This window comes from Ammospiza nelsoni, chromosome 8 (assembly GCF_027579445.1).
Source record: "Ammospiza nelsoni isolate bAmmNel1 chromosome 8, bAmmNel1.pri, whole genome shotgun sequence".
NCBI lineage: Eukaryota > Metazoa > Chordata > Aves > Passeriformes > Passerellidae > Ammospiza > Ammospiza nelsoni.
In genome coordinates this window covers 18,551,183-18,567,519 of record NC_080640.1, presented here as the reverse complement: position 1 = coordinate 18,567,519, position 16,337 = coordinate 18,551,183, and the positions used below count along the sequence as shown (strand labels likewise).

At 44.0% G+C, this 16,337-nt stretch overlaps 1 protein-coding gene across 2 annotated transcripts in view; it reads right to left on the bottom strand.

The window, feature by feature from the left end:
• Positions 1–10,650, bottom strand: part of MARCHF8 (membrane associated ring-CH-type finger 8) — an 88,130-nt gene extending 77,480 nt beyond the window's left edge. For both annotated transcript variants that reach the window (XM_059477332.1, XM_059477333.1), the window contains exon 1: positions 10,443–10,650. The gene's annotated coding sequence lies outside the window, so the exon portion shown is untranslated. The remainder of the gene's footprint in view (positions 1–10,442) is intronic.
• Between the last annotated feature and the right edge of the window lie 5,687 nt (positions 10,651–16,337).

Below are 16,337 nucleotides of genomic sequence, written 5' to 3'. Positions count from 1 at the left end.
TATTTATCAAGCTAAAATATCATTAGTCCTCATGGAAAATCTACTGCTGGAGAAAAAGGCAAGCATCGAACCTGTTGAATTTCACATCAACAGCATCTTTCACTGCAGAGAGGAAAACCCACAGAACTCCACCCTAATCTCCTCCATGTTTTCCAGGACCCATACCTGCTGACTTTCTGGTTTCCTTCTCTAAGTAGCTACAATTACAATAATATTCAGGGACATTCGCTCTCCCAAAGAGCAGATGAAAAATAACTACAGACAAATAATTTGAACATCTATAGAGTTAGGTTAATGGAGAGATAACTGAGTATTTCTCTATTAATCATATTAAATGGCAAATGCAAGTTTGTTTTTTCTTTCTCAATTGAAAAAAAGAAAACTACCTCCCGTTCCCAATGCAGCAGAAGTTACAAAGTCAAGACAAAAATCTCCTCGATTTTCTGCTCACTTAAAACAGTTGGCTTGTTCAATTCCAGATAGTCCCAACTTTAGCACAGGCTCCCACACATGGGCTGTACAGCACATCAAGATGTTCACAAGGTATATAAAGACTAAAGATGTCTTCTGCTATTTCTGAAGTGACCAAAACACTGCTGCTTTCCTCTCAGAGGACCCAGTCATTCCCCTGAGTCTCTGGGCTGTACAGGCAGCAGCACTGTGCCTGGGAACAAGTGACCTTGCGCCTGGCACGGCGCTTCCCCACGGGCTGTGCTCTCTCTGGAAGAGGCACAAAGCCTTGAGCTCAGAGGAAGTTTCACTCCCTGTTTTTCAGGGACACATGCTGTTCAGTGAATGGAATTATCTGGCAACATTACCATTATCTTACAAAGAAATAATCTGGTACAAGCTCACATCCCCTACATTTGCTGCAGTTGTTAGAAGTTTCACATCTCAGCAAGGCCAGCTGATCTCTCACTGCCTCATTACAGACAACAGAAGTCAACTTAAGAAATCCACAAGTGGCTAAAAAGTACTCAGATCCCAATCTCAGGAGATGTGAAATACCTCAGCTGAAAAGAATGAAAAAAATGAAGAGCAAAGTTGCTACCATCAGTGTCAGAACAGCTGGTCTCCCTCTAGAATTACTTCTCCAAACACTGATTCTTTCCAGACTGGCAAAACCACTTCAGTCTCTGATCTTGTCGTATATGCAGGTTATGAATTAGAAGACTTCTCTAATTAGAGATCACCAGTGGAATTAGAAGGTAGATTATTTTTAGCAATTGTCTGATTGAGCTGGAGCTGCGCTCAGTTGCAAATTAGTTACTGCTTTTTCTAAGACTACATTTTACACTTGAATTTCCAATGCAATATTTAGTATCTCTTCAAAAGCCATCATCTACTAGCAAAGATGAAGCAGCTATCATACACCTAAGAAAGTACTTAACATCTTCAAATTTCTCACTCAAAGCCTAGAAAGAACAGCTAGGGGAGATGAAATCTGGAAAGGCAGAGCCTTCTTCACACTCCAGTGGTGAAGGCATTTGCAAGTTGGAGTGACCCATCCCTCTGCAAGCTGTCATGCTGGAGTGGCATCTTTTCGAGAAGGGGTCGTAGAAGGCCCAGAGACAGTGAAACACACTGTTTTTATTGCTCACCAAGTTAAAGCATGACTTAGCCTGCTAGTGATTTTTTTTCTTTTTTGGCACGTTACAATAGAGGAAGAAACAGAGGCCCGCAGAAGAAAGGCTTGGCTCAGAAACTTGCCAACTGTCCTTGACTCAGAGGGGTCGCTGGACACAGGGAATAAACAGCCCCTCAGAAAAGCAGGCCTGTGCTGCAGTGTGTCCATGTCACTGGCCTTGGTGGGATGCACTGCGTACAGGCAAGGTGCTTTCCACTCCCATTCCCTGCTGACAAGAATTACTTTCAGACTTGAAACCCAACAGTTTCATCATCTTATTAAATTCCCAATTCCTGGCTCAGATGTCTCTCATATGCATTAGTGAGATTACATCAACCACAAAGATCTGCCCATGAGCCACAAAGGATATAGCTCAAAAGCAATCACTCAGAGGTTGGATCATCAGCTCTCTGAGTTTCTCTTCCCTCATTCATAGAAGCAGCAACGTGAACTGTGTGACAAGGGATAAGTGTATGCTTTGTAGTGTCATGTGGAAAGGGAGATAACACCAGAGCATCAGGATGCAACTGGAAAACATGCCTTCCTTGAGCAGAGCATCTACCCTGAAGCAGAGCCATCCGTGCAGCCTCCTCCCACAAGGCACAGACAGCAAAGACAGGCTAAGCCAAACCCAGGCAGGTCTTACAGAGCACAGAGCCTTAATGCAGCAGCTAATGAGGACTTGAAAAGGCAGCTGACACACAGCCAAGCAGCACAATGCCTGCAGGGCATCACAGCCCTACCAAGTCTCTGCAAAACACCTGGAGTTCTGCATAGTGAGAACATGCCAACTAAAAAACTTCCCAGTATGCAAAGATGGATGAGACAGACCGAACACGTGTCCAAGCTGACAAGCAGAGCTCAAGTGGACAGAAAGCAAACAATCATAACAAATATCTAACAAGACACAATGAAAGATCACAGCCAAGAATAAAATGCATGAGGTATCTAATTCCCTCTCTATGTAACGAACTGATCCTTCATTCTTTGCTCTCAGGCTGCTGGACCACATGATGCCATGCTTGCCAGGGTATCACTAACAAAGGAAAGTGAGTGAGAAATTGTATCTTGAATCACACATGTTCATCTGCAACTGAGCTGGGATCCTTGCCCTCTGGTTGGAGAAGCTGATACCAACACCACCAGTAAATAAAAGCCTAGGTCTGGGGCAGATACAAGTGCTTCGGGGTCCCCAGAACACCAGACACTCACCATGGGAGATCCTGGGAAGAAAAACACCACCAAAAGACTGGAAAGCACATGTCAGATTTACCCTACTGCCTTTGGTATGTAAATATACAGAGGAGATGCTTCCACACCTCACTAGCAGCATCTCAAATGCAGCCTTACTGAGCAGGGGTAAAATGCAAGGAGCACTCAGGCAGGCTTAGTACCAGGCACAAGGCTCTGGCAGGGCCATCTCCTGCTGCTTTGAAGCTGCAGATCTAATATATCACTTGCACACTGCCTCACTAGAGACAAAGCCCCACATTTCATTTAAGAAAGTAATCAGATGGATTAGGAAAGGTCAAAGAATAATAATTTTGAACTTTTAGCCATTTGGAAATTACAATAGTGTTGCAAGTTCTCCATGCTTTCCCTGGAAAACATCAAGGGCAGTTTTCCTATACTTCCAGGATAGCACAGAAAAAGATACTTATCTCTAAAAGGTCTCAGGAACTGCAGAGCTCTGCAGGTGTACTAGAGCAGGACTCCTTTTCATACTCTGCCAAAGCATGCAGCAGCACACACAGAACAATACAGAGAGCTTTCAAGCCGTGCAATTTTGCAATGATTGGTGAGAACTTCTGCAACATCAGAAACACTCAACTTGAGCAGTCTCAGTACGAGTTTCCTCCCCTGTCAGGTCTGACCCTAAGATAAAGGGTGCAAAATAGATGAAGATTGCTGTCAAAATAATCACAGAAACAACATACATGCCCCACAAAAAGGAACTGCTAAGAGGCAATATATAGTTTTCATGCCCCCAAAAAAGAAGATATTTCAAGGCTTCAATAGGAAAACACTGCATAAGAACACAAATGTGTTTAAAAGGCTGAAATCTGATCTTGTTTTTATTAGCTCCTGCTTCATTATGCCAAGAGCAAAGTTAAAACTCCCTTCCATATTTTAATCAAACCTGCTACTGTTCTTTGCTAATTCCCAAGATCAAGCCAGCTTGACAAGAATCATGTAATTTTACAAGGGTATCTCTCCTCCCTCCACCCCCTTAGTTTTCAGACATTAATTTTGTGAAGAACCTGATGCATCACGGCAGCTCTAATTTGGTAACAATACTTTGCATTTCTCCTAAGCTTTCAGAAGGCCTTGCAGTGGAAGAAGGCCATTCCACAGCAGAAGGATTAGCACAGTCTGAGATCCTGCATTTAGTGTCCCATGGTTTCATAGGGGCCACTCATCCATGTGGCCGAGCTTATGTTCAGAGAGTGCCATCTCCATGGGCTTCAGCACAGGGCGAGGCTGCAGTTCTCAGCTGTGACATTGCAATTGACATTCCATTCTTTCTGCCACATCTAAAGTTCCAGTAATTATGTGACATTTAGCCAACAGGTTCAGAAGTTACTGGCAGTGTGACTGCATAAACCCACTTCCCCTTAGAGAACAGGTTAAAAAATTTAAATAAAAATCCAAGAACCTTACAAATATCATGATATAGATGACAGCTGAGTTACAGGAAACTAAGGTGTGCATAGGTGAAGTAACTGAAACGGGAAAAACAGGCCAGGAGCAGGAAAAAGACTCAGATTTCCTGTCTCTCACAAAAAAACCCTTTTTAGCTGCAAGGGAGCTTCCTCTTCTTTTTAAAGCTAAGCAGATTTTTTTCTTCTCATTGAAACAAGACAGCATTTAGTTCAGTATGCATTTATCATGCTTGGTGTAAAAAATCCTTTCCTCTAGAGATCACTTGCAATGTCAAAGAGCAGCAAATCTTCAGCCCACCTGCTTTTGTGGATTATATGCATGCACATACATACACACACAGACACCTTTTATAGAAGCAGTTTCATTGTAAATCGATGGTCACAGATTGCACTTGAGAAAAAACACTGACAACAACTGTCCTCCCTAGTCCTGGCACTTACAGCTCAGACTTGGCAGGCAAGCTCAAGATGATTATTCTAAAAGCTCTAACAATAATCACAGCTAAAAGGACATTTTGGATGCAGAACTGCAAGGGGAACTCGCGTCATTTACTAGAAGAGAATGAAAAATCGAAGCCTACTGTCAACTTCAGAAAGAGTCAGACTGCTCCCATGAGTGTTTTCTTCTCTGTCATCACCTATGGTAAACTATTACCTCACGCTCTTCACATTCCTCTGGTATGCCAGACTTCACCACGCCTGTGTATGAGGAACCAAAAAGCCACTGCCAACTTTCACTTTCTATCCACTGTAGCAGAGTTCATCATGCTGTAAAATGCAAGCCCCTTAAGAGTGGCTTGCTGAAGGAGGGCACGGAAAATATGCAAGGAGACAAAACTACAGTCAGACAGAGTCATTTGCAAGAATTTATTGCTATAATGTGGCCCATGTTATGAAACCATGGCAGAGCCCTGTATTGCATCACTTCCTGTTCTCTAATCCATGAATCTTCCCATAAATATTTATATGCACATAGAAAAAAATACATAAACAGAAATATGCCACATTTTTCCATTAGCCTTTCTCTTCTGACTGATGCATTCGTAGTTACAAGAGATTATAACAAGGATTGGCATAGTAGTGAATCACCCCCAACAGGACACTGTGCTTTTACAACTAGAAATAGAGGGATCAGAGAGATTAATCCTCTGTCCTGGATGAGACAAGGAGCCAGTGACAGGGAAAGCAAATATAAATAGGCAGAGAAGGCTTTGTCTTCCTACAGCTCCCACTGGTGCTGAAGGAGTCTCTTCAACAAAGAAATGCTTTAGGAGACCTTTATGGGTGACATTAACCAAAGACATCCCTTTTGAAAACCCTGCAGTAATCTGGAGATGAGGTGTTCCCACCAATAATCCTGTGACACCAAGGACAGTAAAGGCCAGGTCCACTGCCAAAGGAACTGCTTACAGTAGAAGATCTGACTGAAAACTTCCTCAGTATTTATAGGGGAGGTTGTTCAGAGTCAATTTGTTGCTTCCTTCAATTAATGGTACTCAAATGGTCCTCTAGAGGCAAAATGCACCTAAATCCCATGTCTAGAAGCCAGTTTCTAGTTTCAGTCCTAGGAGTCATGGCAACGTGTGGACCCTCACACATCGGTGTGGTGTGCCCATGGAATTTCTTGTGAAATGAGAAAGCAGAACTTCAAATTCAAGTCTAGCAACAAGAACAGAGGCACAACTCCCTTTCTCAAGCTGCACAACGGCACAGAGTTATTAGCAGTAAGTAAGTCCGAGTGACAAATTATTCTAGTCATTACAATCAACAGATCAGACCCAGGGGAAGCCTAGCTATTTATTCAGAAGCATTGGGGTTTTTTTCCCTACAGATACTCTTCCTTGCAGGCCCAGTACACACACTAAAGAGGAACCAAAAAGCTTTTTGAAAATAAAGCACATTTGAGAGAGAGAGAGGCACAAAGGATTAGTACACTTTTTAAAAAATGAGCAACTTTATGAGTAAACTTGAACCATATTCTTTTTTTTCTTCCTTTTTTGGTTTGTCACCTTCTAGCTTCCTTACCTTCCCCTATTAACCAATTAACCCTTTGATTCAAAGGAGGAAGTTTCTCATCCTGTGTCAAGGACACAGGATGAGTTTGACAGAAGCCAAACTACCAGCTCAGGAAAGAACAGCTGACAACATTTTCATTCCTTGTAATGAACCTCTTATCTGGATGGCCCATAAACACATGATCTTACTGAAGCCCAAACTGGGAGACAAACTCTGTCTTAGCTGAGGCAGCAGTGACCTGTTAAAGGATGTTCTTAAGTCCAATGCATGTTTTCCCAAGGAGAAACTCTGGTGCTGTTGTTCACCTGCAGCCTCACCTGCAAAATGGACTGGTCACATGTAATTCTGTCCCGATGCCCTTTGAAGGGCAGATATCAAGGCATTCCCAACTGATACACAGGATTTACCTACCCCCAAAATATACAACATTTATATTCCATATGAATTTTGGCCACGCATTTTGCAAGGTTTACAGCTGGGATCCTTAAATGAGTCTCCATGGATAAAGTGCTCATCTGCTGCCTTTATTTCATATAACTATGGAAAATCTCAGCCACACTTTCTAGAACCTTTCACTATTTTCCACCCATGACATATATACATACTACACATAAGTAATATATGTGTATTTTATCTAAAATTTCCAACACTGTTTTCAGTTGAGGCCAATCAACCACGACATTCTGCCAGGTCAAATTCAAAATTTGCTACTAAGCCCCCCACCTCGCCTGCAGGTGCCAAATGTTGAGCTCCAGAGTGGCACTCATTTCAAAAGACAGAGAAGTTTAATAGTCATTGACAAACACCTTTGATCTATATCAGCCCAAACAGGATAACCAGCAGAACATATAATAAAGGCCAGCCTTCCTTCTCAGTCCCTGGGGAAAAGAAATTGCAAGCACTAGAAACTGCTGATGGTTGAGAGCTCTTGCTGTTGGTGAACTGTCTGGCTGTCTGGCGATGAGTTACATTTAAGAGTAACAAAGCTCTTAAAGCATAGCTTTAATTGCAAAAAGACCAGGCTTCCAAGAGCTCTTGTCCATTTACCTACCCCAGAATCAATAAACAAACACTATGTAATCCATTATTTGGGTTTTTTTAATGCTTCACATGAATGTGGATACCTTGATAAATCCCACAAAAACATTGTGGAAAATAGTGAAAAATAATCTGGTTTAGAAATTAAGAGTTCTTTTGGGAAGTTTTCAGTAAAATCCAAGCAGAACTAGTAAAACTGACCCTATCTCAGCAAATAGCATTTCAACAATCTGGAGCTGTGAAAATTCACAGTGAACAAAGCCCACCCAGCAAGTGTAATGCCAGCTCTGCTGTGCTACTTCGAGCTGCCACCAGATCTTTGCAGTCATTCCACAAGTCAGCAAAACAGAAGTCCCAGCAAACCCTGCATGAGCTCTGTATCACTATGGAAATTAATACAGTGAATGAGATGTGCAATCTACATGGCTCACACAGCTCCTGCAGCAGCCAGCACTAGATGCTCCCCAGAAAGAGCTGGCACGAGCAGGAAATGGAGAACTCATCCCCCAGGAAGATTTCCCCTCTAATACCTTATGCCCTGCAAGGGAAGTTTTCCCCATATTTCAAGTTTTTATTCCTTATAGCCTTCTACAGCTTTCATAGTCACTATTTGTCTGCCCCACACAGACACAGTCCAAGCACAAGGTTGTTCAGGGTTCCTGAAGCTCCTCCTTTCAATGCCTGTTAATTTTTTATGGTCCATCTACTGGCTCTTAAAGAATGCCAGTTAAACACTTCTACAGGATCAAGAGTTCCTTATTTTTTTGGGGGGGGGAGGGTGGAAAGGCAGAACAAGAGCAAAACAAAATCAAAAATAATTAGGAAAAAAAAGAAAATATCTCATTCCTGTTTTCATTTTTTCCTGGCAGACAGCCACGTACATTCTATTATTCACACTTTCTGAAGCTAGCTATCAGGCAGGCCCACTGGGGCTGACTGAGGTACACAGCAGAAAAGATCCATAGCAGGAAACTGCTTTTTCTTACGCAGCAGGATCAATTCAGGGCTTGTAACAACCACCTCCAACTCCTTCCTTGAGCAGCATTTTTACTGGAAGTTGTCACATTCCTGCAGTGCCCTGCCTTCCCCACTGATGTCAGTGTTTGGAAGAGCAGTGAGGAAATGAGTCTGTCAGACACTTTGGTACATTGCCTATAGTACCTGTGACAGCCTCAGCAGCTGGGAAGGCCTTTCACCCTTGAACATGTGAGAGTTGCTTGTCCAAAATAAGTTTAAATTAAACAAACAAAAAAGACCCCCCAAAAATAAACAAACAAAAAACCCAAAACATCAAACTAAAACAAACTCATCCTGAAAATACAGAAAGTTCGTCCAGCATGCTGAATTAATGTATCCTCAGAACAGCTAAGACTGCACAAAAGCAGTCTGGGAACAGGTGTATTTTCTAGTACTAGACCTCACCTGAACACCTCCAACAATTCTAGTCCCATATCCATACACTGAGGCACGAAAAGCACGCAGCTTTTCTTCCAATGTGACACCCCAAAACAGAAAATCACTTCTTTTTAACTAGTTTATCTCTATAAGCAGAACTTCTGGCTAGGACTAGCTGAAATCCAAGTAAAAAAAATATAATCAAAAGAACAACAGAAAACCCAACAACAAATATTGAGTGAATTGTTAATTTCTTAAGTTTGCATTAGACCTAAGTCACACCAAGTTCCCAGCAAAAGGCCAGTTGTTCAGACTTCCACAGCTCTACCATTTTCAGCAACCGCAGCAGAATCAAGTCTCACTTTCTCTGAGCAGCTACAAGGTTGCTCTGAGGAGAATCTGGCACCAAACAGTTTGGGCTACAGCTGAGAAGCCGCAAACAGCCCCAGCAGGTATTATTCATACCCTCGAGCCAGGAACATTGATATTTCCAGGAACCCTGGTCCTCAGGCAGGCTTAGCAGAACTCTGCATCAGTAGAAATTGATCAACGTTGACAGATTTCAAACAAAATATCTTAGGTCTAATAAATAAAGTGTTTTTCAAAGAAAACTTTTCTCTGAAAATGTTTGACTAGGACTATTGCTAGATCAATCTCAGCCTCATCTGACACTACTCCAAACCAATTTTAGAAGCACAAATTCATAAAGACTGCTGCTGCTTCAGCTGAAGCGTTACTGTCAGACCGGCTCTCTCCCACCCCCATCTTCCTTCCAGTATCTCTTTCCACCTCCACTCAAGCTCTAGCTAAATTGTCCTTGCTATGTTTATGCTGCTGGGTTATTACACAGATTCGCGATGCCTGGAAATAGACCAGTCCTTTGCCCACTGCAGAGCTGAGCCGTGCCCTCCTGCACTGCAGCTTGAGACCAACTGATTTGGCATTGGCACACTGTAATTCTCGCTTTGCTTGCACTTTCAGCGTACCAAAAGGAGGCGAAGTTAAAGTGTTACAGTTTGGAACAACTCGAGCATTACTCCGCCTGCCAACTAGCTCCAAGAAGCATGAAGGAATTCTGACCATTCCTTAGTCTGCCGTGAAACTTCACGATTCCTTACGAACGCGTTGCTACCAGCACACCTTGTGCACTGTTTGTATCTCTGTTCCACGCTGCTCACGGAACGCGAATTCGCGTCCTCCTCCTAACGGGACACCTGGAGCAAACGCGGTCCCGTTCCCACCGCTGATCCGCGCTCGGTTTCCCCGAGTGCAGCAACACTAATGCTCCCAGCGCCAGCAGCAGCAGCTGAAGCTGTGCAGACAAAGACGGCGGAGGTGGGAAAGCCTCTTACCAGAGAATTAGGTGCCGCTTCCCCAGCTCCGCCGGCGGAGCAGCCCTGAACGCGGCGCGCCCGCCCCACGGTGCCCCCAGTCCCGGCCGCCGCACGGACCCGCGGGGAGCCGGGCCGGGCCCGCCCCACCTGCCGGACCCTGCGGGGCGAGCGGCTGCCGGCGGGGCCGGGACGAGCGGCGGCCGCGGGGCAGCGACCCGGGCAGGCGGCCCCCGCACCAGCCCGCCCCGGGCCGGCCCCGGTACCCGGCCTCGGTACCCGGCCTCGCGGCGCCGGAGGGGCGCCGGACCCGGCTCGGCCCCCGCGGAGGAAGCGGCGGCTGCCCGCGGCCAGGGCGGCGGCCGAGCCTACCTCGGTGGTGCCCCGCACAGGGCCCGGGCCGGCGGCTCCTCCTCCGGCTGCGGCGGCTGCTGCTGCCCATGCCCGGGGCCAGGGGGCGGCGGGCCGCGGGGCCGGGAGGCTCCTGCGAGGCCGCTCTCCCCCAGCTCTTCCCCGGCTCCTGTTTACCGCGGCTCCCCGGCCGGGCTGCCTGTCAGCGCGCCGCCCCGCCCCGGCCCGCCCCCGCCGCCATGGCCCGGAGCGGCGCGGGCAGGCGCGGCGGTCGCTCCGCTGCGGGACGCGGCTGTCCCGGCCCCCGATCGCCGCCCGCTGGAGCCTCCCGGAGCGCTCGGGCTGGCGGCGCTGCGGCCCCGCTGCCCCGGAACGCGCTCCGGGCACCTGCGCGGCGGGCGGGCGGGGGCGGGACCGGCGGGCACCGGGAGGCGACAATCGGCACAGAACGGGTGCGGTCCGGCTGTCCCGGGCTCAGCCCTGCCTCCCGCAGCCGCAGGCGGGGATGCTGCTGTCACTGGGCTCAGGGTAAAACGGGTCGCGCTTTAGTACATAGAATAAAGCATCTTAACTTCACAGGGTGCCATTTAACTTTTTAAAATGCAGGGATGTTGAAAGCCTGAAGATGGCTAATAGCTATCGTCGTAAGGTGTTTTGTATTCATGGCTCACCAGCACTTACTGATTTATCAGCAAAAAAAATATGTCAACGAAAAGCTTCGTGTTTGCCCCATACCCATGTCTGGGTGCCATACTCTCTTGCCATTTACACTTTTGTTATGCAAGCAGGGTGCTTTAATCTCTTCTTCCCAAAGATATCTCCTGAGATATGCTGGAATAGGTGAACTATACTGAGGGGAAATTTACGGGAGGAAAAAGCAAAGTGAATGAGAATAAGTCAAGGGAGAGTTTTCTGTGTTCAGACATGATGTCTATCCCACTTGGGAATAAGTGAAAAAAACCAGGAAAGTAGGCATCTTCACTGAACAGTTTCTGTCACTGAAGCACGGACAAGAAAGCAGATATTATTCAAAGAATAAAAGAGAAAACAAAGAAACCTCCTGACTTGACATGAAAATTCATTCACTAAACCTAAGTTGAAGTTTTGATCTCCTGAATCTGCACTTTTTCACAATAATTTACAGGGCTCCATGGAGATTACACGTACCCACTGAGAACAGTGCAAAAAGCGAAAGATGAGTAAGGTAACCCCTTTTCATGCAAAGATCACTCCCTACAAAAAAATGAAATGTTACATCAGGTTTGCAGAGCACCGAGAAGCTGGGCTGAAATACTCTCATTACACTGCAGAGTTGGTACCCAGCACCCCCATGTAGTGAAGGTGGGAGAAGCACCACCCAGCGTGTATAGTATGTCTTCTGGGAAGAGGAGAGTGTGCAGAACTCCAGTTTAGTCCTATGTAGATTGAAGTCAAGCAACTTAGATTGTATCCCTTCATAAAATAGGGTATGGAAACATGCATATGTGATGATAACCACTGTCCTCTTGATAGGCAGCATAGGTTTGTAAAGAGAACCAGTACTGCTGGCTTATCTTGAGGCCACTGGGATTTCTTAAGGGAGGATTTTTCCTTCCTTCATGCTCTCAATCCATTTTGTTGTGTGATTTGTTTGGGTTTTTAAACATTTTAGGAATGTATTCCACTTTGGGAACAGCATAGCTCACACTCAGTGCTGTGTACCAGGCTAGGAAAAGGGCCTGTAGACACCACTGGAATAGAAGTAGATATTATACAGAAAAATGGTTGCACAAAACAGAGCTTTTCCAGGCAAAGTAGAATAACTAAGGATTAGGCCTGAAATGAAAGAATCTGCAGTAAACCACTTTGCAGATCTAAGCTTTCCCTGTGTTTTGCAATTCTTACTCCATGGTCTCTGTTTCCCCAGAAAGTATTTTATTGTCTAGTATTTTAACACATTGTTGTTCTTGGCTTAAAGTCTCAGCAGCAGCCTCCTGAATACAGGACTGCAGAACTGAGACTAAAGCCTCGATACTGAAGGGCAAGCACTACTGTGGAATATCCTGAATGTCTCTCAGCCCTCAGTAGAAAATACAAACCTAAGCTGTTGCAAATGTTCTCCCCCTCAAACTTGCTGCTAATTTCAGAAATAGGAAAGAATGAGCAAGCTTAAGCTAAAGGCCATTAGTCAAATGGAAATATTAAATTCTTCCAGCTAGTGTTGCTGTTTGAAACCTGAGTAGAAGATACAAGGCTTTAAAAAATTACGGGAACAGAACGGAACAGTTCAATTTTGCTAATTGAATAGCTCTAGCTCAGAGTTACAGAAAAAACATAGTTTGAGAATATGTGCCTAGCAATGCACATCACACTTAGCTGAAGAACTGATTGATCTGCACAGAGAGCTGCCCCAATGCCCTGCACATGAGATCTGGTCTGTGAGCGCACACGTGGCCTTACTTGGCATCAACAATAAACACAATTATATTGAATTTATTTAAAAAGACAAAGCAAAATTTCTCTATGCCCAGGAGACTCCAATCCTCTCTAGAAGCAGCACAGATCTAGCATATGGTTCTAAGTCTATGTTTTTTTAGAAATACTTTTGCTCCTTTTAGCACAAAGACCTGGAAAGGGGTATGGGGCAGAAACCCTGAATAGTAACAACTGTTATATAACTGTGTCCTTTTTCCTCCTTAGTTATTACAATACATACAGTAGTTATGTGGAAAAGCATAATTCATTTTTCCCAGATAATTATAAATGATCTTTTTAGTCTACAGTGTTGGTCTGAGCACCTGCATGTCTCCATAGCAACTCCACAATATTTCAGGGATTACTTTGTAATTCCACCGTGTTTTGGATCTAGTTTTTCTCCAAGCCAGCTCAGTTTTCTAGTTCTTTCAAGCTGCATATCCTGAGCTGTGTGTTCTCCCATCTGTTTACTCTCCTGTATGCACATTACTGGCCAAAATAAAGTGGTATTTCTCCAAAAGTTCTCCAATGACCTTATGTTTTACTGAAGGTGAGCCCAGGGTTCATTCCTTCCTGTGCTAGGTGAATAAAACAGATTCTGGTAGGAGAAGGCAAAAGTGGAGTCATTAGGAAAGGTGAACAGAACTGATGGGAATTCAAGTAGAAAGATGAAAGGATATAAAAATAAAGTTTACATCCTTCCTGACTGATTAAGGAATCAGCTTTTATCAGAAAAGCACCAGATTTCTAAGGTTAAATCACCTTTAACAAAAATGTTGCCAGAGCACCAAGAAGATGATTTTGGAGACATCTTAACAAATGCTTTTTCAAAGTGCCTGAAATTTATTAAACTTTCTTCAACCTCAGATGCAGTACTATAAATCAGCACTATAGCAAATACATGTTACCAAAATCCGGCCTTTGAAAATCACTATGATGATGTGGAACCCATCTCAGGGGCAGAGTGGCCTGAGCCATTAAGGTCTCACATGGAAAAGAGCAGGAGAAAAGAGCATCCCTGCCTGCAGAGCAAACTGCAGCTCTCTGCCAGTGCAGTGCTGAGAGGGGCACGGTGGGTGCAGCAGACAGTGGCTGCAGCCAGCCCCACACACAGCAGGTTTAATGGCATGGGGTGTGACAAACAGGCCTAGGACAACACACCCCAGCAGACTTCAGCAACTCTTCAGCAGCCATGTGAGGGTGCCTTTGAAGGCTGAAAAGACTGGATTCAGCTTTGAATCTGTCTCAGAGCAGATAAGCTTTCAAAGTAATAAAGCCTAACCCAGGCCTCAAAACCACTGTTCTCTGTAGAAGCTTTCTGAGCCTCAAAACTAAAAGCTGGCAAAAACAACAAACTGACCTTTTGAAGTGATTTGTCTAGGTAAAACTAGTCATCTGGGTATGGGTGAACTGGCTTGAGAGAAATCCAATTCATAATGTTAAGGTGTCACACTCAATTCAAGCTTATAGCCCTGCAAGTCATTGTCATTTAGTATCCAAATAAAAAAAGAGCAGAAGGTACATTGGCCCTTTCTTTGTATCCCAGTCATTTTAATGCTTATTCCAGACTGGATATGCTTTACTAGAAAAAAAGTGAAGTTCAGGGACAAGTCATGCTTCTCCAGAAGTCAGGTGGTACTGCAACTTGGTCTAGGGCTCACCATGTTCTTCCCCTGCTTTGAAAAAGACAGAAAAAACAAAGCTTTCTCCTCTACTGACAAGAATTTGGAAAAAGGATCTGGCCAGTTTGCTTCACTTTCACATTTGTTACTCGGACCATTAAGGAATGTATAGAAAGTCATTTATCCCAAATATGCAGAGGAGGAATGCCATTTTCCAAGTATACCTCTTAGCAGCCAATACTCAGCTCTGGCTCTCCCTGCTGCAATTAACAGATTGCATGCCACCGACATGCAGATGTGGTGCAGGTATAAAAATAGGCAGTGTGGTTCAGTCTAACAGTCCCCACACAGCATCTCCCTCAGCAGCACAGCTTTTGTGCTGAACTCAGCCACATGTTCCCCCCACAGTGCTTTGCTGCCCTCCTCCTCATACAAATGCTGTTTGCATCCTGTCCAGACTAGATGGAGATTAATAATCCTAAGCATTTCTATGGGACCTCCTTGGAAGAACCCTGGGCATATTTCACCTGATATTGTTTTAATCACAATTTTAGAGGCTTCCTTTGTAACAGTGCCTTGAGCAGCTTATAGCTGAACACACAATACAGGAAAATGGGAACCAGAGAACTGTAGATGACAAAGTATAATGCAAAATTAGAGGAGATTTGGAGGACAGCAAGCATAATTAAGACTCTGAAATAGTAAAGACAGTGAATTGCTACCATAAAAAAGATGAGTAAGAGGGGATGTGATTCAAAGACAGAACATACTGAATATTCAGGAGTCACCGTTCTCTCTTTCTCATAACACTGGACCAAATGAATTTCAATTTAAAAACAATAGGAAATTCAAAACTGCAGTGAAAGAAAATTCCTTTCACATCACCTATATAAATAAGTGAAAGTATGAATCTATCAAGATTCAAAAATAGTTTTAGATCTTTATGGACCTCCAAATTAATATCACACTGAGATAGGAAGTTCTTCACTATTCAGACTTGTCATTAGCATAGGATCCAGTGTCCTGTTCCTGAATACTTGGTTAGGGAATTTTTGCACCTTCTGAAGTGCCTGTTACCTCCTATTCCCAGAGACAGATGGGGGGCTGGATGATCTCAGGCTAATCCAGTCTATTTTGATGAGTCCTATGTCTCCCCAAAACAAACTATCTATGATTGCTGGCAAGACAGGAGATGCTAAGAAGAAACTGTCACTCAACTCTCAGTCTCAAGACCACATATAAAACCAAAGGTATTTCATTATATATCTGTGTTGTAACTTGGCATCAGCCAGTGCAGGCTTTTAGTAAACAAGGCCCATTATGGGCAATGGTTCCAGCACTTAAGTACAAGATTCAAGCAAAATAAAGTTTATGAATAGAAGGGAGAGATAAAAAATTATTCACTTTTTAAAAATAATATGCATTTGCTAAAAAAACTCCTCACAAAGAGAGAAATAAGAGAGGGCATTTTGAACCCCCCAATTTTTCCTTTTAGAAAACTTCAGTGTTTTCATTTCCTGCTCATTAACACTCTTAATCACATAGCATGTAAATAATACCATTTTTGTGATTAGGTACTGTTTTGAATTTCTGGTACTGGGCAGAACACCTAATTTCAGCAATAATTCACCATCCAGATGTGATTAGAATGTAATTCTTATTGAGGTATATATATGTACTTCCTATATATATGGTACATGGTAATCAGTCTTTCTGAAGATTGGATTAAAAAGGATTGAAACAGCCTTAAAGTGTGGTTTAGAAATAAATTTCTGCCACTGTAAAGCTTTTTGAATTGCAAGGCTAGGCAAGACAGTAAAGAGTGGTCACTTGAGCAGTT